The sequence below is a fragment of the Schistocerca piceifrons genome, chromosome 5 (assembly GCF_021461385.2).
Source record: "Schistocerca piceifrons isolate TAMUIC-IGC-003096 chromosome 5, iqSchPice1.1, whole genome shotgun sequence".
NCBI classification, from domain to species: domain Eukaryota; kingdom Metazoa; phylum Arthropoda; class Insecta; order Orthoptera; family Acrididae; genus Schistocerca; species Schistocerca piceifrons.
Genome location: NC_060142.1, coordinates 17,688,992 through 17,714,653, shown reverse-complemented (window position 1 = coordinate 17,714,653; position 25,662 = coordinate 17,688,992). Strand labels below are relative to the sequence as shown.

General features: G+C 43.6%; 1 long non-coding RNA gene across 1 annotated transcript in view; it reads left to right on the top strand.

The window, feature by feature from the left end:
• Window positions 1-25,662, top strand: part of LOC124799307 — a 321,075-nt gene that overhangs the window by 281,556 nt on the left and 13,857 nt on the right. The window lies entirely within an intron of this gene.

Genomic DNA, 25,662 nt, shown 5'->3' with positions numbered 1-25,662 from the left:
AGATACTCAAAACTATTATAACTAATGAGTTGTCAGTAGCCCGTATGATTCAAACAAGAAAATGAATCATGTGTCAAATAGTAGCTATTCTTTCTGCTATCTTTCCATAACTGAAATTTTTATTTTTATGTGTACAGTTCTTATTTCCAGAGAAGTTCTACCGGTTTGCTTCTTTACAGCGAAGTGTTGAGGGTATTAGTTTTTATATAGCTCTGCCAGGAAAAGACCTCATCCTCCCACAAGTGAAGTAATCTGTATTGTGCGTCACCTTATGAAGACTAACCGGCAGCAGCGTGAAATAACGCGGAAGTGTGAATGTGGCCCAAGTTTCTGGTGTAGGGTAGTGCAAATTCTTGTGAGCGTAGCATTTGTTTCGAACGCGTCCTCTGTTTCGAAGGAGTCTGCAACACGCAACGGAGGACCCGCTTCAGCTCATATATTTCCCGGCGGGGTCAGGGATTTTCTCTGCCTCGTGATGACTGGGTGTTGTGTGCTGTCCTTAGGTTAGTTAGGTTTAAGTAGTTCTAAGTTCTAGGGGGCTGATGGCCATAGATGTTAAGTCCCATAGTGCTCAGAGCCATTTGATCCATATACTTCCCGAAGTCCCCTTATAGCCTGCAGTGAGTATGCAAACATTCTGGAGTGTTGTCTTCGACCTTTTGCTGTAATTAAGCGCAGTCATCAAATGTGGCAGTATCACCATGTTTTCAGAAATTCTGGTTGTTGAAAAGAGATTATTCACGGAGATTAATCTCATCAGTCAGACGGACGTAAAGTACGAGAAGAGTATGTCTAGGAATTGCTGTTTCATCCACTTTCTGTTGAACAATCATACAGTTGCGCAACTTGTTACTTAATTGTTGCGCAGTTTTTCCAAGAGTGATCAAATCTCCGATCTGTGTGACTGTCGTGTGGAATACTATTTAAGCATTGAGCATCAAACGATTGTGAAACGACATCAACTGATATATATAAACTATTTCTGTAATTTTCTCTCTAAATGTGTGAGGCCTGCTTTCTTTATAAATTTCTCAAGAAACTTCGTAGGGAGCTAGAATATCTCAGGTAAAACTTTTTTGTTTCATCGGATGCATGCTTTAGCAAAATTTAAAACTAAAAAAATGGGAATGAAAGTTATTCTTTTATTTCTTCATCAAATGTGTAATACAGTATAGTGTTCTGGCTCTAATTTCACACTAGCTCTTGCGTGGTCGCCCCACAATTCATTCTGCCATTTATATGGTCACTGCCTTTGGTAGCCATTTGTTCGTACTTTCTTGAAAATGACTGTTCCTCTTTTTTGCGAAAGGTGCCATTTTATATTAGTTGAGTGAATTTGTTCAACTCTGGCGGTAAGTCCACAATCGTGGATCTGCGCAACCCATAATTTTCCGAAATAACTCTACTCCGGCGACCGGAACAGAAGAGTGCCGCATACTGGTCCGAGTGCGGCGTATTGGTTCCATTCTTGTCAGAGGCGGTCAAGCTCCCTCTGGTGCTCAGTTATCACTGTTACCAGTGTCCCTGTTTCAGGACTAGTATGAGCTATTGGCTATGCCCCACATACATAGGAATTTGTCATGTCACAGCTTCCACATTTCTGATTATGTGCGAATTCAGCATGTTGTGTTTCACGATACGTTATTACTTTGTCAACTTCCGTCTTGTCTGCAGCAAAGTGGTTAAAAAAAGGCACACGGTGGGCGTTTTCCAACACTGACGGCATACGGTTTTGTATTCATCCACAGATCCTTCTACAAATACATTAGACGTGTCATATTACAACAGTAATGAAACATAGTTAATAGTCAATAGATTTCAAATACACTAGGAAATAATAGTTCACCTATGTTTAATTCCAAAACCAGTGGGTCACCACGAGTTACCGCACACACTGAGCTACACACACACACATCATTCTGGCTCATCTCACGACCCAGTTGAAATCATTACCCTTCGCTTACACTCTGCGTCCTTTCCTATTTCTCTGTGTGAGAAACTGAGCTACTATCCCCTCACAGCGAAGGAGATTGTTCCCAACCGACGAATTACTGCTCAAATGCTACATTTTAAAAGAATATTTCTGAAAATATATAGCATTTTACTCACCTTAAAATTCTGTACTTGAAGAATTAATAGTATATTCCAGAACGCTCCAATATATTACACAGCACTTTATTCCCCTGCAGGTTCGGGGGTTAGAATAGGGCCGCAGTATTCCTGCTTGTAGTAAGAGGCGACCAAAGGGACTTTCCTACTTTCAGCCTTTAGGATCATGGTCTCCTCTAGAGTTTGACCTTGGCAGTCCAAAATTTTTCCGAAGTGGGGGTCATCTGGGGAAAGACATCTCTATGTGGTGCACCATATACCCACTGTGCGCTTAGACCTTCTTTACCTCTTATCATCATGGCTCTGGAACACCACCCACAAACAAGCTCTTTTGGCGAGGACACTGTATGGTGTACATCATCTACTTCTGTTGTCCACCATCCTCTTTTGCCCACATGACAATAATGAATTTCTTCACACCATTTATCCAGTATGGTAGCCAATCTCTTATGGTGTGGCCATCAAGTACCCTCTTGGCCGTTGACCCCTGACAACACATGGATCACAGTGCTGATGCCTGAGCTGCGAAACACCTGTGTATCCCAAGGACTTGATGCCATTGCGCCATAATGCCAGGTGCCCTTTGCTGTGGGGAGAGGCCCTGATCGGAGTGGATATCATCAGGGCGGATGACCCACAATGAAGTGAACCAATTCATCTTTCGCTGGGGACCAAAGGGCCCCAGCAGCCTCTAAAGAAGGGGAGGTTCAATGCAATGCTGAGACATATGACACCTAGTTGTTCCCCTCCCTAAGTATACCATGAGAGGAACGTTTCCTCGTTATATACAGTAGCATGCAGCAGAACCGATGGAGACGCCCTTCTTACTACCAAGCCAATCTTTTTCATACTGCACCTGGAGAGTAAATTTGGGAAAGACGCTGCGCTGTCCCAAATGCGCAATGTGTCAGTCCTGATTTAGACAGCATTCCCAGCCCAGTCACAGGAGTTACTCACATGTGAGATGCTGGATGATATTCCTGTTTTGGTTAGCCCCATACAAGCATCAACATTGTCCATGAGATTATTTTTCTTCTCAACCTCTGACGACGAGCTACTCGCCAATTTAGAACGGTGGTGTGTTCACTTTGTCCAGCGCGTCTATAGGGGACCTAACGACAACAGGTTTGCCACCAGTACCTTCGACTTTTGAGGGTGATTCATTACCTGAAAACGTCAAGGTCATGGTCTACCGATGTGACATCTAACCATACATCCCTCCCTGTATGCGGTGCATGAAGTGCTAGAAGTTAGGGCACATGTCTTCCTGGTGCCACACCAGTGCCACATGTCAAGACTGCAGACATTTATTGCATCTGATTATTTCCTGTGCACCTTCTCCCACCTGTGTCAGTTGTGGAGAGCACCAACCCCATGCTCACTGGACTGCTCAGTACTCTGAAAGGAGAGTAAAATGATGGAATACAAGATCCTGGACAGGATGACTTACAGAGAGGTTAAACTGCAATATGAATGATTGCAATCCATTTGACTTCTATGGTCTTATGTTGCCGCAACGATGACATCCCCCTCATTATCGATGGTACAGTCCTTGTCTAAACCCTATACAGTTGGCCCTCAGGGATACCTGTCTCCATTCCCCTTCGTAGTGGTTGGGGACACATTTTCTTCTGTTGCTCCCAAAGTTTACCCTTTGGGCGCATCAACTTCTTCAACGCCAGGAACATCGGTCCCTTTACCCTAGCCAGAAACGTAACAGCCTTGTCCAGTTCCTTTCGCATGGAAGGTGTCCCTTGGGACTCCACCTTCCAAAATCTCTCCCTGGGCAAGCGTGGACACCAGCCAGTGGCTGAAGGAGCCACAAGCTTCTGGTTGAAGGGCTTTGTGGTTTCATTTGTATCTGAAACTACTTCTGAGAAGCCCTTGCGACAATCTTCTAAAGAGAAGGGAGAGGGCAAACAGTCCAAGAAGAAGACTGTTAAGAAACGTGAGACTCTGGTGGTCCCCACCCCACTACTCCGTATCAGTTCTGCGTCTGAAGACAAGGTGGTGATTTTAGCACAACCCAAGGACCTAGATCTCGCTGACACCTCAGCTGCAATGGAAGTGGCTACAACTACTCAACCGGTGGCTCAAGGTGACATTCGCAGACCACAGATAGCGTCATCCTGCAGTGGAATTGGGGCAGTTTTCCTCCCACTGGGCTGAGTTACGACAACTCTTATGCATTACATGTGGTTTCTGCATTGACATTCAGTATACCTGGTTCCCAGCAATGTGGAGCCCCACCCTTGGTAGTTATCAGGGATTTACAAAAATCGTACTGACTGTAAGAGGATGTTAGGTGCAGTCTGTATCTGTGCCCTTACTTTTAGAAGCTGTGGCTGTCAGAGTGAGATAAATGCGGGAAATTACCATCTGTAATGTCTGCCTCCCTCCAGATGGTGATGTACCTTATTTCCCAACTACCCTCACCTTTCCTACTCCTGGGTGATTTTAACACCCATAACCCTTTGTAGGGTGGAACTAAGGTCATAGGCCATGGGAAAGATGTAGATCATCTACTAACTAACCCGACCTTTGGCACCAGAGTACTCATGTCAGTGTGTCGCGCATGGCACATACTTGGCCATTGATCTCTCCATTTGCAGTCCTGGTCTACCATCTATACACTGGAGTGCTCACGACGACTTTGTGGCAGTAACTACTCTCCATTCTTCCTGTCCCTCTCCCAGCATAAAGCCTCTGGACACTTGCTCAGGTGGAATCTTACCGAGGCAGACTGGTATGCTTTCACCTCCACTACCACCATTGAATCTCCATTGCATGGTAACGTCGATGAGGTGATCCAGACCATCACGACTACTACTGTTGTTGCAGCTGCTTTGGCAATCCTTTGTTCCTTAGTTTGCCCACAGTGGAAGACAGGGCCTTGGCGGTCACTGGAAATTGCAGATCCCATTACAGGCTGTAGGTAGGCCCTCCAGCATTATAAGCAACAGCTGTCCGTGGAGCACCACATTGCCTTCAAATAGCTATGTGTCTGGGTCGTAAACTCATCAAACGCCGGAAGCAGAAGTGTTGGGAACGATATGTCTCCATCATTGGAACATGGACCTCACCCTACCAGATTTGGAAGCCTTTGCAGATATGAAGCCCCTGCTGGTATATCTGGACTTTTCACGCATGGCGCTGTATATACAAAGCCAGACACAACTTCAGAGCATATTGCTGAGTATTATGTTCGTACTTCTGCATCTGAAAATTACCGCCCCACCTTTCATACCCTAAAACAGCAGGTGGAACGACAACACATATCTTTTGCTACATGCCACCCTAAGCCACATAATGCTCCTTTCAGTGAGTGGGAATTTCTCAGTGGCGTTGCAGATTGTCCAAGCACATCCCCTCTACCAGGCTGTATCCATTCCCAAATGAATAAACATCTGTCAGCGGATTACCAGCGTCACCTCCTTGCCCTCTTCAACTGTATCTGGAGCGATGGTGAATTCCCATCGCAGAGGCGAAAATGTTTCGTCGTTCTGGTACTCAAATCTGGTAAGAACCCGCAAGAGGTGGATAGCTGTCGTCCTATCAGCGTCACCAACATTCTGAGTAAACTGGTCGAATGAATGGTGAGCTAGCTGTTGTGTTGGCTCCTAGAGACCTGAGGCCTTTTGGCTGCATCCCAATGTACATGGAGCCATCCGTTTGAACGGCCTTTTCCGCCATCAACACGTTATTGCTGTCTTTTTTTTTTGAAATAACCAAAGCCTTTGACACCACCTGGCGCTCTACATCCTCGCTACTTTGTATAGGTGGGGTGTTCGTGGCCTGCTCCCGAGTTTTATACAGATGGTCTTGTGCTCTGCACCTTCAGAGTGAGTCATTGCTGCACACAGTTCCAAGAGCATGGGGTCCCACAGGGTTCTGTCCTGAACGTCCTACTCATTTTAAGTGGCATTAGTAGTCTCACAGCAGCGGTGTGGTCTCAGTATCACCATTCTTATGTGCTGACGATTTTTGTATTTCCTTTTGCTCATCCACGGTTGGTGTGATTGAATGTCGACTGCAGGGAGCCATATGAAAGGTGCTGTCATGGGCCTTCACTCAAGGCTTTCAATTTTCATTGCCAAGACTTGCGTCATACACTTCTGCCATCGTCGTATCATGCGCTCACATCTGGAGCAGTACCACGATTCACAATTGCTTAATTTTGTCGAGACTTACTGGTTTTTGCCGGTCGGTGTGGCCGTGCGGTTCTAGGCGCTTCAGTCTGGAACCGCGTGACCGCTACGGTCGCAGATTCGAATGCTGCCACGGGCATGGATGTGTGTGATGTCCTTAGGTTAATTACATTTAAGTAGTTCTAAGTTCTAGAGGAATGATGACCAGAGATGTTATGTCCCATAGTGCTCAGAGCCATTTGAACTGGTTTTTAGGACTGGTTTTCGGCACCTGCTTAACTTGGCTTCCTCTTCTTCGTCAGCTTAAGGAAAAGTGCTGGCTGCATCTTAATATTCTTCAATGTCTAAGCCACATTGATAGGGGTGCAGATCGTCCTACAGTGCTGCAGCTGTACAAGACCCTTGTGTAGTCCTGTCTTGACTTTGGGGCCTGGTGCATGGTTCAGCCTCACCCTCAGCATTGCAGCTGCTGGGACCTATACACCACTGTGGAGTTCGACTTGCGATAGGAGCTTTCCGAACAAGCCCAGTGGACAGCCCCCTCATGGAAGCTGGGGTTCCTCCATTGTGGATCAGGCAGCAACAACTGGTAGCAAATTATACCACCCACATTCATAGTTCACCTCAACGTCCAAATTGCCATCTCATTTTTCCTATCATGGCGATCCATCTCCCCCAGTGGCTTCCCATATCGGGGATTCCTATTACGCTCCGGGAAAAGACTGCACAGGGAATTTTCTGGCCTTGGTAGGACATTCCCAAGCAGGCTTCTCACACCCAACTTAAACCAAAAATGTAACGAAAAGGCAAAAGGTCACCAGCTACTTGCTGAAACACAGTAATTTCAACACATCTTTAGAATCTACGAATTTCAAAGAGAAAAAAAAAATCTGTGACACTTATTTAAAACATAGTATAGACCTAATTTGGTCAGCAAGTAAAAACAATGGTTCTTGTGTCATTAATATGAAAACAATTTCTGGTTGTTACCCTTATGGAGTTCACCAGTATTTGCTCATTGCAAGACCCAACTGATCACAGGAAAATTTATGACTGTTTATTAACAAGTAAAATTTATGAAAATAGCAAAGGTGCCACAGCAATTAAAAGAAACATGAAAATAACATCAGTATTATAAAGCAGAACATTACAATGCACAATCCGCAAAAGCAAAAAAAAGATAAGAGAAAAAACATGTTTTACAAAGTGGTTATCGCAAAAATTCTATATCTTATAAAACTAATAATTTGTAGAATTAAAATAACTTTGTGCCACTAATTTCATCACTCTACTATATTTCAGTTAGTTAGCAAACAATGAGCACTGTGTCATTATACTGAAACTACTATTAGTTATATGATTGTTACCCTTATGGGATTCCTCACTATAAATATGCCCCATGCATAGGCTAATCGATCACAGTGCAATGAGAATGAATAGCTATCTGACTGATAAATGAAGCAATGCCACAGGAATGAATTTACGAAACAAAATATCACAAATCTAATACATCACACAAGAACAAACATTGATCAATAAAACAGCTCTGAAAGTACAATAGTCAATGTCTAAAAAAACCAATAAATAAAACATCTGCAAAATACAAGAATCAAAGTCTAAAAACCATAAATAGAAGACCTGCAAAATACAAGAGTCAGTCTAATAAACACCAATAAATCGAACCCCTGCAAAACACACGAGTCAAAGTTTCTCTGACAGAAACACATGTATATGCATTGAACTAAGAACCGTATAATCACTGTTCACTGACGCATTCAGTATTTACACTGCTCCGAGGCACAATCTAAGGAGAGGGGGGGGTTCGTCGCCGCAGCTGTCAGTAGGGGTTTTTGTCCATTTGTTGCGTGCAATCCCGTCGTCTCTGCCCTCTCATGAAGTTTCTCTTGGTGGCTCGTGTCACGTACATCTCGATTTGGTTCTATGTTTGTGTTGTCAAATTCGTGCAGTATCCTCGTTTGAGACGCCAGGTTGATATTCCTGGGCAAGGATGACACTTAATGGCTCTTCTTTGTGCCACCCTTAGCTACCAGAGAACATCGAACCATGATTTACTGTCGCTTGACAGTGGGTATCCGTCAGGAAATGTTGATAGTCGTCGTTGACGTCTGCAAGTTTCTCTGGACAGTACCTGTCAAAAGGCTCCACACCCCTTTATCTCCTGTCTTTTGTCGTTTCACCGCGGCCGTCTCATCACGGTCGCGTGCGTGTAGTGCATTGCCAGCAGATGGATTTCCGCGCGGTGCACCGCTCGGTCATCTCAGGTCATCGCCTCCATGGAGGGTCGCACTGGTGCGGCCAGCCATTAGCTCCGGGTGCAAGGGAAAGTGTTTGCCGCGTACCCTTCTTTCGTGATCGACCGCGCTCCCGAAGTGGCCCGGTTGACAGCGTGTCCTGCTGGGAAACCCGCCAGTTTACAACTAGCCCTCCTCCTCGCTGCTCCCGCTGTCTCGTAAGAGTTTAGCCGGTTCGCTTTCACGTTCTCAACTGCATTCATAGAAATTGTTCATCATAGTAATGTGATTACAAAATGTCATACATAATACCACTAAGTATTGTCTTTCACAATTTTTAAGAACAAAAGTGAGACTTAATTTTTTTTAAGTTAGATGAATCGACAATATAAAAATAAAAGTTAAATGACTTGACAGTATAAAAAAATAAAAGTGAAATGACTTGACAGTATAAATATAAAAATTAAATGAACTAACAATATTATATCTAAATCCACATCACTAATGTGGTTTACTTGCGTTTTAATAAATCAAATGCTACTTATTAATTCACTAAAATGAATAGGATTATGCCTTGTGCAAGTATAGGTCAATAGGTCAGGGCAGCATAGGGTTCACATGTTATTTACACACACCACATGCACACCATTGTCTATACTACAAAGTAACTACCCATAAACATGTATTACTCAAAATTCTACTTCTATCCACTACTAGTTGATCCAACAAGCTTCTACAGTGCTACTTCAACAAAGTGTTTACACCACTATAACATTGTTCTAATTCGTCCTCTTCCTGACGCTCGCCTCATATGTCTTGTCACATGATAAATATGGAGAAACTTTCCTTAAACATACACAGTAAAAAGAACAATGGTTATTTATACGCCAAAACATTTATACCAGTTGACACACCTGATAAGAGACTCGCAATTATACATTTATCATACTCATATATTCACACATAAAACAGTAAGGAAATTTCATCTAAGATTACGTTATCACAAGAATTAATCACACAGATGACTCTGAGAAGGGTAAAAATATTTTCATCCTCAGGTTATATTACATTTTCTTACCCATTTTGCTCGAATTTCGATCCTTCTTTAAGTTACCTTTCGCTTCCAAATCAGTTATTTCGCCTGTGGTGGTTATTCTAGATTCATTTTTCATGAATGGCAAAATTGTGGTCTCCTCTATTCTTAACTTATTGAACTTACAACAGACACAAAAGATCCGAATCCTCCTGTAGTTTAAATGAAAAATGTTTTGCTTCATCCTTATTACCTTAAACCAAGCTTTCCTTCGGTCCCATAATCAAAATTGTTTAATCTTCCTCTACCTTCAAAGGGGAAATTTCTTCAGTACAAATCATATAGGCTGCAGTGCATCCCGCACCATCGAAAACAGTAAGCTGTAATGCTCACAGCATCAGCAAAACACATAAATGTCGCTTTTCTAGGACAAGTATTAAAGCAGAATAATTTTTCAGGCTCTGGCTCAACATCAGTCAAGACTACAAAAAGGATCCATATTTCCGTTCCATTCTCCATTTGCTGGAAAACTGCTCGTCATTTGACTGCCATAATACTATTTCAGGGCCACGTAAATTACACAAACCACAACTCTTCTTTCACCTTGAAGGGAATCAATCTACTTACGAAATCCACAGACAGCACTTTACGTACTCAGCTATAAAGAACAAAAAAGACATATATCATCAATATTAACATATTAGCGTATATTGGGAAGCTATTGGTTAAACAATCGTATTATCGCATCCTGTTTTCAAGATTCCAAACTTACTCATTCCTTTCTCAGAGTTCTCCTATCTTAAAATATTCATACAGCACGCATACTATAGTAAGAGATCCTCATTTATACTGGCATATATAGAATAGTAATAGATAGATAGTAGCACTGAAAGCAGCAAATCGGAAACAAGGCTACTAACAGCTGGGGACCTGGGTTTGCCAGACCCATAATATCCACAGATCGGATATTCCCCTGAGTTTTGCATTAATTCAACACAGATCTTGCTTCTCTCAGGAGCGACTCTTTTCAGTTTACACCAAAAAACCATAAACAGCATTTCACTCGTTCGAAAAGAAACCTTTCATCTTCACATTTGAACCAACGTAAATCCTAATTGCAAAAGGAAAAAAAAACTATAAACATCAATCAATCACATAGAAACATCTTTATCATTATTTTTACCAACATATTATTCAATATGCGTTTATCACAAATGTAAACTAATCAATTGTTTCTCTTCACCGTCCTCTCTACTCCTTACTGTCCTTTCTACTCAATGTATGGTTTTACATTTGACACATGGTGTAGCCCTTTTGATTTCTTCGATCGAAGAGTTTCAACTTCTATGACGTTTTCATGGGGAATCTTCCTTATCCGATACGGGCCGTTAAAGATATTAAAAAATTTCTTGCAGACACCTGACCGTTTGTTAGACAGCTTGTGTGATCTCATAAGAACTTTTTGTCCTATATGAAACACTGTTTTTCTCACGTTTTTCTTATACGCCTTGACTCTGGCTTCTGCTGCACGCTTGATGTTGCGTAAAGCTAAGTCAACAATTGCGTTCCAGCGTAGTCTCGGCTCTAGAGGCCAAGGCACCACCTCTTTGATTTTGCTCGGGGGCTCCTTGTTTTTTAGCACAGTGATTGGCGGAAGCTTTGTTGACGTATTAGGCAACTAATTAATTATGTTCTGAAATCCTTTTAGGTGTATGTCCCACGATCGGTGATCACGACTGCAGTATAACCTACTTAATTTTCTTAATTCATGCATAATATGCTCACTGGGGTTCGAGCTGGGGTGAAATAGAGAGATATATATAGGTTTAATTCTTCTCTTTCGAAGCATCCGCTGCCAGTATTGCGATCTAAATTGTGGTCCATTATCCGAGATAACCCTTTTCACACGCCCAACTTCATGCAGAAACTGCTTTGCAAATGCAGTTGCCACTGCCCTTCCTGTGGCTCGCCTCAACGGAGTCAGACACACAAACTTGGAGGTTAGCTCCACCGCTATGAAAACATATGCAAAACCTGCTTTAGATCCTATTAGTGGCCCAAATAGATCCACGGCCGCGAGGTCACAAAGTTTGCTTGGTGTTATCGGGTGCAATGATGCAGCATACGTCACTGTGGCCGCCTTTGTTCGCTGACAAGGTCCGCACACTCTAAGTACACAACGAATACGCCGTAGCATGTTATTAAAATAGCATGTCTCCTTTAGTTTTTCACAACATTTCTGTGCTCCGAAGTGACCATAACTCAAATGTATGTACCATATAATTTTGTTTACGAGTTCCTCCGGAATCACCAACACCCATCTGAAGTCGTCCGGGGCTCGTTTCTTGAATAGTATTCTATTGCGCACTAAGTAATACTGGCGTATTCCTACATTCTCCTTGTCCTCCCACTTCTTCTTTATATCTTTCAATACTGCGTCCTTATCCTGTTCGTCCGTTATACTCCCTAAAGAGGTGGTAACAAAGTTCTCAAACGCAACATTCTGTAAGTATAGGATGCTAAAATTATTTTCACCGAGTTCCCCTTCTTCTGTGTGAACCAAACCTACAGGAATGCGCGATAAAGCGTCAGCAATTACATTTTTCTGTGCCGGAATGTATTCTACAGTGAAATTATATTCCTGTAGGTATAGTGCCCAGCGTCCTAGTCTCCCATGCGTGATTTTTGTGCTCATAAGAAATTGGAGTGCACGATGGTCAGTGTATACCCTGGTGGTCCTCCCAAATAAGAAATACCTAAATTTTGAAAATGCCCAAACTATCGCGAGTGCCTCGAGTTCTGTCACTGAATAATTTTTTTCACATCGAGAGAGCACCCTGCTCCCAAACGAGATTGTTTTCCAAGTTGTAATATCATCATTTCCTTCCGTTTGAAACAGTACCGCACCTAATCCTGTCAAGGAACTGTCCGTCATTAAACAGAATTCTTGTGTCAGGTCGGGATGCACGAGGATGGGAGCCTCTACCAAAGCCTTTTTCAGTATATAAAATTCATGCTGTGCCTCTTGATCGCAGACCCACAAAGCGTTCTTCCCTGTTAGTCCACATAGACGGGGTGTACCAAGTACACTAAAATGTATAGATCGCTTATAAAAATTACACAGGCCTAAGAATGCTCGCAACTGTTTTTTATTTGTCGGCACAGCACACTCCGCTATCGCCGCAATTTTCTCCGGGTCAGGTTGTATTCCATTTTCTGAGACAATATGGCCTAAGAATTTTATGTTCTCTCATCCGAACTGTGACCTATCTAAGTTGACAGTTACACCTGCCTTCTCAGAAACATCCAGTAGTCCGTTCAGAACGTCATTATGATCCTCCCACGACTTTTCCGCAATTAATACGTCATCCACATAAATTGTCACACGCTGTTTCAAATCATCAGGCAAAATGCTATTTAATTTCCTTATAAAAGCAGCTGATGAGACGTTTAGTCCGAACGGGAGACGCCGGAATTGGAAACAATTTCCATAACACAGGAACGCTGTATATAATCTGCCAGATGGGTGTAGCACGATTTGCCAAAAACTCGAACGGAGGTCGACAGATGATAGTACCTTTACCCCGTGGAAGCGTTGTAAGAGTTCCTCAAGGCTCTCAGGCCTGTCCGTTTCCGACATAATAATTGTGTTTATCTGTCTCGAGTCTAGTACCAAACGAACCAAGTTGTCGCGTTTTGGTACGACAAACAAGGGTGAGTTGTACGAGCTTACTGCTCGCTCAATTATTCCTTGTTCTAACATCTTGTTTATTTCCTTCTCCACCTGGGCTTTATACGCCACGGGAATAGGGTATGGTCTAAGAGAAAAATTCTGATGGTCACGTACTCTGAATTGGTAAGGAAAACCATTAATCGCCCCCGCAGTCTCAGAAAATACCCGTTCATGATTCCTAAGTAGGCAATACAATTTCTCCTTTTCCCTGTCCGTGGTTCTGACACCCGCGATGCTCTTTCTCAGTGCATCAGCAAAAACAACCTCTTTGCCCTGCTCACAAGACGTAGAGCACGACTCACTTACGTAGTTCACGAGTAGCTCCAGTCTGGGTTGCGACTCGGTTTGAGCTTGAAATTTTAGGCAACTAATATCTGACTCGGCACGTAATATGCATTCATCAAATACTAAATTCATTGGCTGATCCCCAACTTGAACTGTCATTACTCCTCCATCCATATCAGTTACTGTATGGTGGGCATTCATGAAGTCATTTCCTAAAATCATTGCCACATTCAGCATTGGGAGCACAAAGAAGTTGTACTCAAACTCTCTTCCCTGGCAGGTAAAATTAAGACGTGTCTGCCTTCGGATTTCTACGCTCTTACCGTAGATTGCGCCCTTCACCTTTATTCCCCGCACTTGAAAAACGGGGCCACGACCCAGTCCCTTCGCATTTTTGAAATGCTGCCTCGCTCACTATGGAGAAAGGGCTTCCAGTGTCATTGACACACTTAAAACATATTTCTTTTACTGCAAATGTCACGATTGGATTTATTCCCGGAATTTTAGCACTCGTAGTTTCTTGCAACAAATCCTCTCTAATATCTTCCCTTTCTACACTCCTGGAAATGGAAAAAAGAACACATTGACACCGGTGTGTCAGACCCACCATACTTGCTCCGCACACTGCGAGAGGGCTGTACAAGCAATGATCACACGCACGTCACAGCGGACACACCAGGAACCGCGGTGTTGGCCGTCGAATGGCGCTAGCTTCGCAGCATTTGTGCACCGCCTCCGCCAGTGTCAGCCAGTTTGCCGTGGCATACGGAGCTCCATCGCAGTCTTTAACACTGGTAGCATGCCGCGACAGCGTGGACGTGAACCGTATGTGCAGTTGACGGACTTTGAGCGAGGGCGTATAGTGGGCATGCAGGAGGCCGGGTGGACGTACCGCCGAATTGCTCAACACGTGGGGCGTGAGGTCTCCACAGTACATCGATGTTGTCGCCAGTGGTCGGCGGAAGGTGCACGTGCCCGTCGACCTGGGACCGGACCGCAGCGACGCACGGATGCACGCCAAGACCGTAGGATCCTACGCAGTGCCGTAGGGGACCGCACCGCCACTTCCCAGCAAATTAGGGACACTGTTGCTCCTGGGGTATCGGCGAGGACCATTCGCAACTGTCTCCATGAAGCTGGGCTACGGTCCCGCACACCGTTAGGCCGTCTTCCGCTCACGCCCCAACATCGTGCAGCCCGCCTCCAGTGGTGTCGCGACAGGCGTGAATGGAGGGACGAATGGAGACGTGTCGTCTTCAGCGATGAGAGTCGCTTCTGCCTTGGTGCCAATGATGGTCGTATGCGTGTTTGGCGCCATGCAGGTGAGCGCCACAATCAGGACTGCATACGACCGAGGCACACAGGGCCAACACCCGGCATCATGGTGTGGGGAGCGATCTCCTACACTGGCCGTACACCACTGGTGATCGTCGAGGGGACACTGAATAGTGCACGGTACATCCAAACCGTCATCGAACCCATCGTTCTACCATTCCTAGACCGGCAAGGGAACTTGCTGTTCCAACAGGACAATGCACGTCCGCATGTATCCCGTGCCACCCAACGTGCTGTAGAAGGTGTAAGTCAACTACCCTGGCCAGCAAGATCTCCGGATCTGTCCCCCATTGAGCATGTTTGGGACTGGATGAAGCGTCGTCTCACGCGGTCTGCACGTCCAGCACGAACGCTGATCCAACTGAGGCGCCAGGTGGAAATGGCATGGCAAGCCGTTCCACAGGCCTACATCCAGCATCTCTACGATCGTCTCCATGGGAGAATAGCAGCCTGCATTGCTGCGAACGGTGGATATACACTGTACTAATGCCGACATTGTGCATGCTCTGTCGCCTGTGTCTATGTGCCTGTGGTTCTGTCAGTGTGATCATGTGATGTATCTGACCCCAGGAATGTGTCAATAAAGTTTCCCCTTCCTGGGACAATGAATTCACGGTGTTCTTATTTCAATTTCCAGGAGTGTATATACCGTATGCACTCATTTGCCATGTCGCTCATTTGTTCCGATTGGGCGCCTTCTGCGCTGATCGTTTGTCATTGCCGGTTTTGTTCATTTCCATTTGTTGGATTATGTCTAGGGTTAGCCAGCCGAATTTCAACATCATGAGGTGCTCCGCGTACAGTCCTATTCCCACCGTGTTCACCGTAGCATCGATTCTGGTTGCCGTAACTGTTGCGTTCACGATCCTGTCCACGTCCTCGATCATTTCCGTTGTTCCACCTGTGTTCGCGACTGTTACCCCAGTTTCTATACGGCCGGTCCCTTTTATTGTTCCGTTCGCGTCGCGACGACCAGTCACGCCGTTGATTAGTACTACGGCCACGACTGCGATCGCGCTGCTGTTCCCCGTAATGGCTTTGTGCCTGATTGGGTGGGCATTCTGTTGTATTATATTCCAACTCTTGGAGAAGTGTCTTAAACGTTTCCACGTCCTCTTTGCATCGTCCCGCAAGAATGACGTGGCGCAAGTGCATCGGCAATTTGGTGATGCATATCCTAATTAGTTCCGCAGGTCCGTATGGATCGTATAGAAATTGATTCGCCTGCAGCATGTGGTCGAATAAGCGTGCTGGGCTGCCGAAACCAGACTGGTTCAAATTTGGCAGCATAATTATGACATGCTTGACCCTATCTTGTGCCGCTTCCGACCAATAGGCGGAGAGAAATGCTTGTCGAAACTCCCGAGTGGAGTTGCAGTGACGCGCTGCCGACCTCATGCAAATCGCCGGTTCGCCTTCCAAATCGCCACACATATATTCTATCTTATGTGAACTTGCCCAGTCGGGGGGAAGACAGAACTAGAAATTGCTCGAGCCATGCTCGTGGATGTATTTGCAAATTTCGAAATATCTCAAACTTTCTCACCGTAAGGAAATGTTTGAAATCAAATCCCCGCATTTCCTCCCGGCGAGGCCCTTGAATGTTTCTATTTTTTTCATGTCTGCCCCTCGAAATCTCCCTCGTGGCCAGAGTCCATCTCTGCACTGTACGTACAGCTATTTTGAGTGCTATTGGCGAGTTCGGAATCACACCAAATGCGGCTTTCCAGATGCGCAACGCGTTCTTGTAATTCGCTTGTTACAGCTTTGTGCCGCCTGTTCACTTCGAACTGTCCCTTCTGAAATCTAAGAAGCGAACGCACTTCTTCGGTCTCTGCGACCGCTACCTGTGTAGTATTGTTATTGCTCTCCCTCACCTTCATCATGCCTACGATGTTCGCTAATGCCGCAATCTTATCATGTATTTGTCTTTGGCCTCCGCCCCAGTCTGCTTCAATTGTTCTACTTGCTGTTCGAGTGCGTGAATCGCTTGACTGTTGTCCGCTACTGTGTTGCTAACGGACGCGAGACAATGCGTTTCCGCCTCTTGGACCCTGGAGAGTACCTGTTAGTATTCCCTTTGGCATTCTTCTCTCAGCGCTTGGAAATTCCTAAGTAGCTGTTCTTCGCTCTCTTTCGATTCCGCATCGCGACTCCGCTTACCCTGTTCTAGGGCTTGCAGACAGTCATTGATTTGTTCAAATGTACGGCCTAATTCTTTCATAATACCACTTTTTATTTCACTTGCCAGATTGTTTATTCTTTGTGAGATATCATTAGACACTCTCTGCATCGACTTGTCGACTTTATTTGTCTGCTGGATTAGTTTTTCGTCTATTTGTTCGCCTAGCTCGCAGATCGATTTTTTAAATTTCTGCATCATTTGTTCGCCTAGCTCACAGATCGATTTTTCAGATTTCTCTGTCATTTGTTCGCCTAGCTCTCGTATCGATATTTCAGATTTCTGCGTCATTTGTTCGCCTAGCTCTCGGATCGATTTTTCAGATTTCTCTGTCATTTGTTCGCCTAGCTCTCGAATCAATTTTTCAGATTTCTGCGTCATTTGTTCGCCTAGCTCTCGGATCGATTTTTCAGATGATTCTTTTTGTTCTCGGAACGATTTTTCTGATTTATCTGCGTTTTCTTTATTTTGTTGCAATAAGGCTTTCATGAGTTCTGCCAAATCAATTTGGTTAGTAGGAGGCAAATTAATTTCTGGCTCTGCTGTGAGCCCGTTCATCGTGTTTTGCATTTCGTCTGAAGTATTCCCCATTGCATTTTTGGAACCGCCCGACGCGTTAATATTCGAAATCAAATTATCCCCTTGGTCCATGTTGCTTAAGGTGCTGAACCGCCTACTTTTAGCTTGGTTACGTGTCTGCGTTAGTTCAATTTGCACCCGGTATGCAACACACTAATCGCAATAAATGTATCCCCCAAAAATTACAACAGACACGAAAGGTACCCAACTTAGTACGCACTTTTTCACACGCAAAACAAATTTTTGTCTTTGATCGAAGCAGTGCAATTTACAAGCGAGAAAAAAACACACACACACACATATAAAACACACAAATATAGAAAAAGAAAACAAAACAACAAGACAAACAACAGAACGCCGCTCAACAACGCCGTGAATCATTTGAAAGTCTGCTCAGAAACAACGCAGAAGTTGTTTGTGCGCTGCAGGGAAAGAAAATTAAAATTATACAACGCTCGCAATCTAATGTTTCAGAGATTCCAGAGTCTAGCGGAATCACAGAATAGGGTCGCCATGTGTAAGGTTGTTGCTGTAATTTGTTCTGCAAGCGATGCTGCTATTCAAGACCATAAAAGTGGGTTAAAAGCTGTGAACTATCTGAGGAAGTTAACCTTGCATTACTGCGCAACTGTTTCATCAGGTATCCAGTCTAGCTTACCAAATTCCCAACCAGACTAACATTAATTAGAATCTTTCAATAGTCATACGACAACCGCTGATATATATATATATATATATATATATATATATATATATATATATATATATATATATATATATATATATAACATATGCAAGAGGAAATTAACCACAACCAACCGATTCAATTTTCACCCAAAGAAGTTACGTTCGTAGCGCAATCCTGTCCGTCATCTAATTACCATACACTGGTATACTAAATCCATACTAACTCTCTGTGAAATCTTCCCGAAAAAAATAGCTGAGGGCTTCTTTGATGCTTACACCACATGCTTAACGTGGTCAACTTGGTTTACACAAAGAGTGTAACTCCACAATAATTTTGATAGTTAAAATAAATTATATCGAAAAGCAATTTACCAAAGGAAAACCTCGAACTGGTTACTATCGTCTTACTATTAACCTGATGGGTGAAACAATTGTATAGGCACGTGGTACTGGTCTCACAAAGTACACCCCACGTGGGTTGAACATAAAGAAAAGTTGCTATATTGAAAAATATTGTCAAGACGAGACGTTATAATCTCACGCACATTCGCATTTAAGATTGATGATCTTAGAGTTACTGATCAACACGTGGTTCCACTTTACTCACAAAGTAGTGACAAAGCAACTACTGGAAGATATTCTGAACTTCACACTCGAAATACACTGCGTTGCAATTTAAGATAACATTAGATATTTTAGAGCTAATCCTGAAATAAAGGTGATTAAATCTTCAGTTAGGCTGAACTTAAGAAACCCATTGTCCTATGGACTTAGCAGAGACGCGCTTAACCGGAGATCTAACCACTTCAGACGCTCGCCACGGACAGACTGACTTCGTCCCTTCCTGAGGGATGCCTCACAAATACAAACGGAAGTGACCAGAGAGGCAACTTCCTACACCAACATGTCAAGGGATGGACAGGACCATACTAAGAATAGAAACCTCTCTGCTTTTAGAAAGCGTAGCTACCTGTTCCGACGTTGGTCCTACTGTTCTCTAGCAGGCAGGCTTGTCTGCTACCCCCAAGCATGCAACTAGAAGTACATTTGCTCATTCATCCTCTCACACAGAAGGGAAGGGGGATGACAGTATCTTATCATATACAGTATATAAAAGAAAACGGATGTAGGTTCCGTATGAGACTGTGTGACATGAATTACATATAAACTGTGTTTTAAAGTGTAGTAGTGTGACAGATCGTTCTTGTTTATGTGTAAAAGTAACACGTTCCACTACTCAGTCTCCTCCCAGATAGTCAGAAATGCCACAGTAAATTTAGAAGAGGAATTTTTGCCGTAAATGACAACAGATTTAAGAAATTAACATGAAAGGAATCCAACAGAGACCTTTCAATTTATACTTATTCTAAATTTGCTTGGGCATAACCTGTGAAAGCGAAAACAGGGAGGGATGTCGCACTTGTATTTCAGTGATTGCTGCAGACAGGGATGAATTGAAGCCCAGACAACCCTCAAACTGATCATAGCGGCGAGTTTCACAGTACATATGTCAAGACTGTGATGGAGCGGTATGGCACACATCACTACTCGAAGTTCACCCACCTGAAGGTAAGTATCGTGGCACGTCCGAACAGAAAAGTGAAAGTCTAAATGTGGATGTGATTCAATCTTCGAAGACTACATAAATGGACTGATATCCTCCAGCACACGATTGGAAAGAAGAATCGAACCAAACACCACTCAATAAAAATTCGACCAATCGTTGTTCATGGTAATAGACTTCTGTATCTGTATACAGTCGTATTAAAATGTTAGATCCACACAAACAGCAATTTAGTGTAGGTGATTTAACACGTATTTCAAAACATAAGACAGCTTTTGAGAAGTCACACTTGTCAAACTGATATATTCACAGTTTCCAAATTTTGCAGAACAAATCCGAGAACCTGTCTCTTAAAAGACAGCAGTAGTGCTGGAATTGGAGGATTCTTTTACATAGAAGAGCTAGCGAAGAGCTCGAAACCGGATGTGTACCTCGTAGAGAGGGTCATACGGCTTCGAAGGAACAGAATACTAGTTAAATGGCTTGGTTTTCTCCGCATCACAAAACATCTGGATCGACGCTGACGATTTCCTGTATAACAGGGTGCCCAGACCACAACCACCTCAGCATAATACGTGTGATAGGAGATACATTAGAGGAGGAGGCGCTATTCTCGACAAACTGCCGGTCTTATTACACATTCCTAGATATAGCTACTGTAGACCTCGAACAAAACCTAAAATTTACTCAACGGCGCGTGTATGGAACACTGCAATGCCTACGCAGCAAATAAATATCGTCACATGAGCCATCGAGTTACAACTGATATAGCTTAGGCAATACGTTCGAGAAGTGATATTGGTACAGGGAAACGCATTGTAGATTTGCAGTTGAAAAAGTTAAGTTGCGCTAGGATGTTAAGAAGTTCAGCCAAGTTATGAGCGTTGCACGTAGGGCGCTAAGGAAGAAGATGACAAGCAAAGGGTGCATGAAAAATTGCATCCTGACAAAGATGCGTGCAGCTGAAAGCGCCCCAGAAGCAGAAAGATCAATTAAACCACGCAAGGTTATACCAATACCCAAGACATCAGGTGGCATTATTCCCTTCCTCATTCCTGCCCTAGCTGGTCGTTCGGCGGTGAGTACTCTTTCTGGGGGTATTGCGGCTTTTGCCAGGGCAATCAAGAATGCACAAAACTCTCAGGAGCAACTGCAGGAAACATGAAGACATACCTGCATGATGAAGGCAGCAGCAATCGAGAAAGGGCTGAAGCAATACAAGAAAGGACCGGGTATCTTCATATACAAGATGGAGCCCCCTAGCAGTCCTTCCAGACAGGGCGCTTACAATTACAGATCTCCTTAAGTTTGTTAAGTAGAAATTCACATTCCGAGATTCGGAGGTGCGTTTATGCTGAATAGCTTAATGAAGACTATATAGAAATCATGTGACTTCGGAATTGTGAAGATCGGATCTTAGTAAATCTTACAAGTCTGATCCAACGGTGGGTATTCTCCCTGTCAGTGCAGTCCGTATTTTGTGTAACACTGCGGCGAACTCATATCTCAACGTTAGATTGATTCGTTCAATTTACAGATTCTTTCCATAAGTTGGAACAGGGTATAAGGTTGTTGGGATTCCTACGGTCCCTATACACCTTCCAGTGACACTTCAGATATTGGACTACCTGGAGACGCGCATTGTGTACCAGAACAGCCAACTTGTTGACTTTCATGGTGAGGAAATCATTGTACCATTACATCTAAAACATGACGGACGTGAGGTATAAAAACAGCGCACACAGCTCACAGCACAGCACAGCAGAACCGCAAGGTGATAACAATGCAAACTACGAGTTTCTTAAAGCAGTAGCCTTGAAACCTCGCAATGACGTAGTCGCTCAATATACCTCACTCAGTGGTATATGACGAGCGAATCATACGCTAGGAATACTTCTCGCATAAACCTTATGCTGTAGGATAGTCATCCAACACCAAGACGCTTTAAATCTTCCATGCAAGAGTCTCATATATTTGGATGGATCATTTAAGAAAGAGGATGGTAGTCATACAGTGAGATCAAAGCCTACACGTAATGCTTTGGCGTTCCTGTTCCACGAAATATGATATGGACTTAATGGGGCAGAGACTGATTGTACACCTAATGTTGGCATAGAATCACCCTTTAAAACATATGTCTCATTATCCTCCTCGTATCTGAATGGTTTAGAAAATCCACGATGGTTCATAGACAAGCATGTGGGCAGAACGGCAGGAGAGTACCGCCGATTTGCTACATGCATAACAGTACCTCTAAAAATACTTATAGGGTACTTTGAGGATATGCTGCGAACTATTGTGAATGTCCAAGCAAAAACTTATTCTGGAATGTCGTACAACACATAGCATCTCACACACTGTAGGAGCTCAAGAGGAGAATCAGATCAATATCAATAAAATTATATGGAAAATGCCATACATCACTCGGGCAGACGAGGAGTGTTTGAAACTTTTAAAAGTTGTGCCATTAACTTTCCGCTCATCAGAGGTTTTTGTGTATCCTGTGCTATCGACAGCGAGCAGAAAAACATGGCCTATTAACGTCTGTGTAGATGGAAACACCGCCGTTCATCATACTTCCATTTTAGACTAATAGGCAAACTCAGTAAATGATTCCACCGTATTTGACAACTGCAAATTAACTAATGCCAGAATCTACTTGAATTCAGAATAATATCTGTATGAGAATTTACTGCTGCCGTGGCACCAGAATGTACAGTCTATCGTTTGACATACATGCAAGGTTCCATGCTTCTTACTATACGGGTATCAAAGAGGGAGGATGCGTATTCAGTCCACGAAAATTCAACTAGCTGACACCGATCATCGTAATACAACATTATAAGGAAAATAGGATATTTAAATCAGGACCAATAGATGTACGAATTGAATCTGAATCCCCTCCAGTTTCCCAGAACACACTGCAGCATATATTCTAGTTCTACTTGATCGTGCGATTAACTATTGCTCACTAACTGGTGTTGTGAAGCCTGGTGTATAAGTGACCCAGAGCGTTTCACAATCACAACTTGGAGTGTGGACGTCGTTGTTGACATTCGTGGTTCCTACGATGAGCGCAGATAATTCATATTAATGACACTGCATTCATAGCACACACAAAAGATGCCGGTATAATAGAGATATTCTCAGCAATAAATTCATCACCGAGGCCTTTCATGGATGTGAATTGTGCTAAAACACGGAGGAGTGCAAAGTGGCTTACACATTTCTTCCATGGTCTCCACTGGGACGATCCTGGTATACTGTACAAATATACGATGATGTCACTTCGAATCGGTCATCCTGATATCATCATGTATGTCAAAGGCAAGGTGAAGATCACATGGATGCAGTTAATCTCCAAGTTTGCATCTGTTTAAGATCTGGAATTCTGTAAGTGCTCGCCTTTGCATCAGCTCAAGAAGAAGAAGAAGATGTGTGAAAATAGTGTTGTGTCTTATAAATAATTCTTTACTTGTGTGCCATATGAGCTCATAATCTGCTCTAGATATGGCCTCATCTGTGACAGTACTGGTAAATGCAGATGTGTCAGGTCTCCTGGTTTCGTAGTTTTCCCTTACTATTCGGATACTCATAAGGGAAAACTCCTAATCACAAACTGAAACTTTTACTCATCGAGGTATGCAGATCGGGTGATGTGCACATTTTTCCGAGGTAGGGTTTCAACGAATCTCTGGAGTAGCACTTGCATAAAATGTAGCGTGTGAAGGAAACGGTAGCGTAATTTTCGACTTCATTCATTTGGAGAGTGAAATATATTTTTAATCACTCTCAGGCAGGACACTGGCCTGATTTTTCTCCCAGCTGAAAGTAACCAATTGGTCTACAAGGAAGTGAATGTTATACCCGGTTAAATTATGGAGAAAGATGGGTGTGTTTCCTGGTAACTGATACTTCGAATTGAATGCATTGTGAGCCGTACCGCGGAACTTCCCCATAAGATGTCATTGATCTCTATGGGGAGTTTGAGGTTTTCTATCTTACGGCAGCTGACAAATATGAAAACTACATCGTTGTACAATTTTTTATCCTCATCCAGTTCGGTCATGGTGTGTTGCTGCTGTAAACCCTATCAACATCTCATGACAGTTTTTCAAGCTCATTGAGCATCCAAACTGCAGGATTAACCCCACCGTAAGATTCCTAGTGATTAAGAATTGAATCATATGAGCTTGGAGTTCGGTACACTGTCGCTTACGGTACGTGTTTTTACGTGAAAGTGGTATGTCAGGCTAAGGGGTTCCCTTCACAGCTGGTGATAGGAGCAAGGAGACATTAGAAGTCTGCGTATACAACAAACAGACATCATTCCCAGTCGTGAGCATTATTCTCTTCTGTAGACATAACAACACGTACATGTTCCTTTGATTACAGTCATTCAGCTGCCTTTTCAAATACTCTTCTCCCGAAAAGTCCTTTAGACACGTGAAGAAAATGTGTTTTTTATGTTCATGTTTCGCCAATTGGCTGTAAAGCGGGCGGGACATGTCTTTGATCCAAACATAATGTTGATTATCACCTTGAGAGTCCGCCCCTAGTAGCTGAGTGGTCAGTGCGAAGGAATGTCATACCTAACGGCCCAGGTTCGATTCCCGGCTGGGTCAGAAATTTTATAGCTGTCGCAATTTGAACTCATATTTTTTTTATAGTCACTTACATGGCAGTTGCCCAAGTTTGGCCGTTTCCCATCACCACTGCTGCAGGCATCACCAATTCATGACCGTTTCGTATCGCCGGAATCACGTGGACGCAAGTAGGCACTGTCAAAGATTGATCATGCTTGTGGTAGGGATTGGGGTTTATATCCTTTCAGATTCCACCCTCCATTTTGAAAAGGACTAATACGAACTCAGAATTCCATGCCAGCAAGTTATAACTGGCATTCCTTTTTTTTTTTTTTCAAGCCGGCTGAAGTGGGTTTGATGCAGGTGGCTGAGAAACGTAACGTTGCTTTGAGGGAGAATAAACTTCTGGGGCAAACAGACAGAGGGAACTATCGAAAGCATCCTTTGTTTGCTGGCAAGTGGTTGCATTTGAGTGGACTCAGTTGCTAGCTTTAGAAAAACACGCTTTGTTCATTCTGAGACAGACAGATAGCATGGAACTTACAACGTCAGCTACATGCCTCGAAATACATATTTTCTTTTTTTTATGGCAGAGGTGGGGGAGAAACACTCTAACCTCCACAAACAAGACTATTGTTCATGGTAATGCCCACAACCACACGCCTACGAAATGGTGGCTCACATTACCGTCATCTGCCTGGTGGCTGACCACTGCAGGCCACTCCTGTGGCGTTGCTCGGCAGCGGACGGTGGGCCCGGTAACGACAGACCACTGTAGGAGCGACGCACCTCGCCGGACACTCACAACAGTGCTGTGTGTTAAACATGCGAGCAGCACGTGGCGGAGCGAGTGTAGTATACCAAGCCATCGGAAAGGTAAATAAGAGTATCCCTCTCGCACGAAATGCAAATTATGTCCTCTGCAGTGCATAATTCGCCGATTTTCCGTCCTCTGAATTTTTTTCGATTTCTGCCACCTGTCCTCGTTTTATAAACAATATCTTTATCAATTTCCGATAATGTGACGTCCTCTGAACTGAAAATTTAATTTTAGAGCGGAAATTCGAAATCCCCACCGACAGGGTAGTAGTGGAGGGAGCTGGGATCCACGTGACAGCTAGGGAAAACTCGTGACATCATACACTTGTGGGGGTGGGTGGGAGATTAAT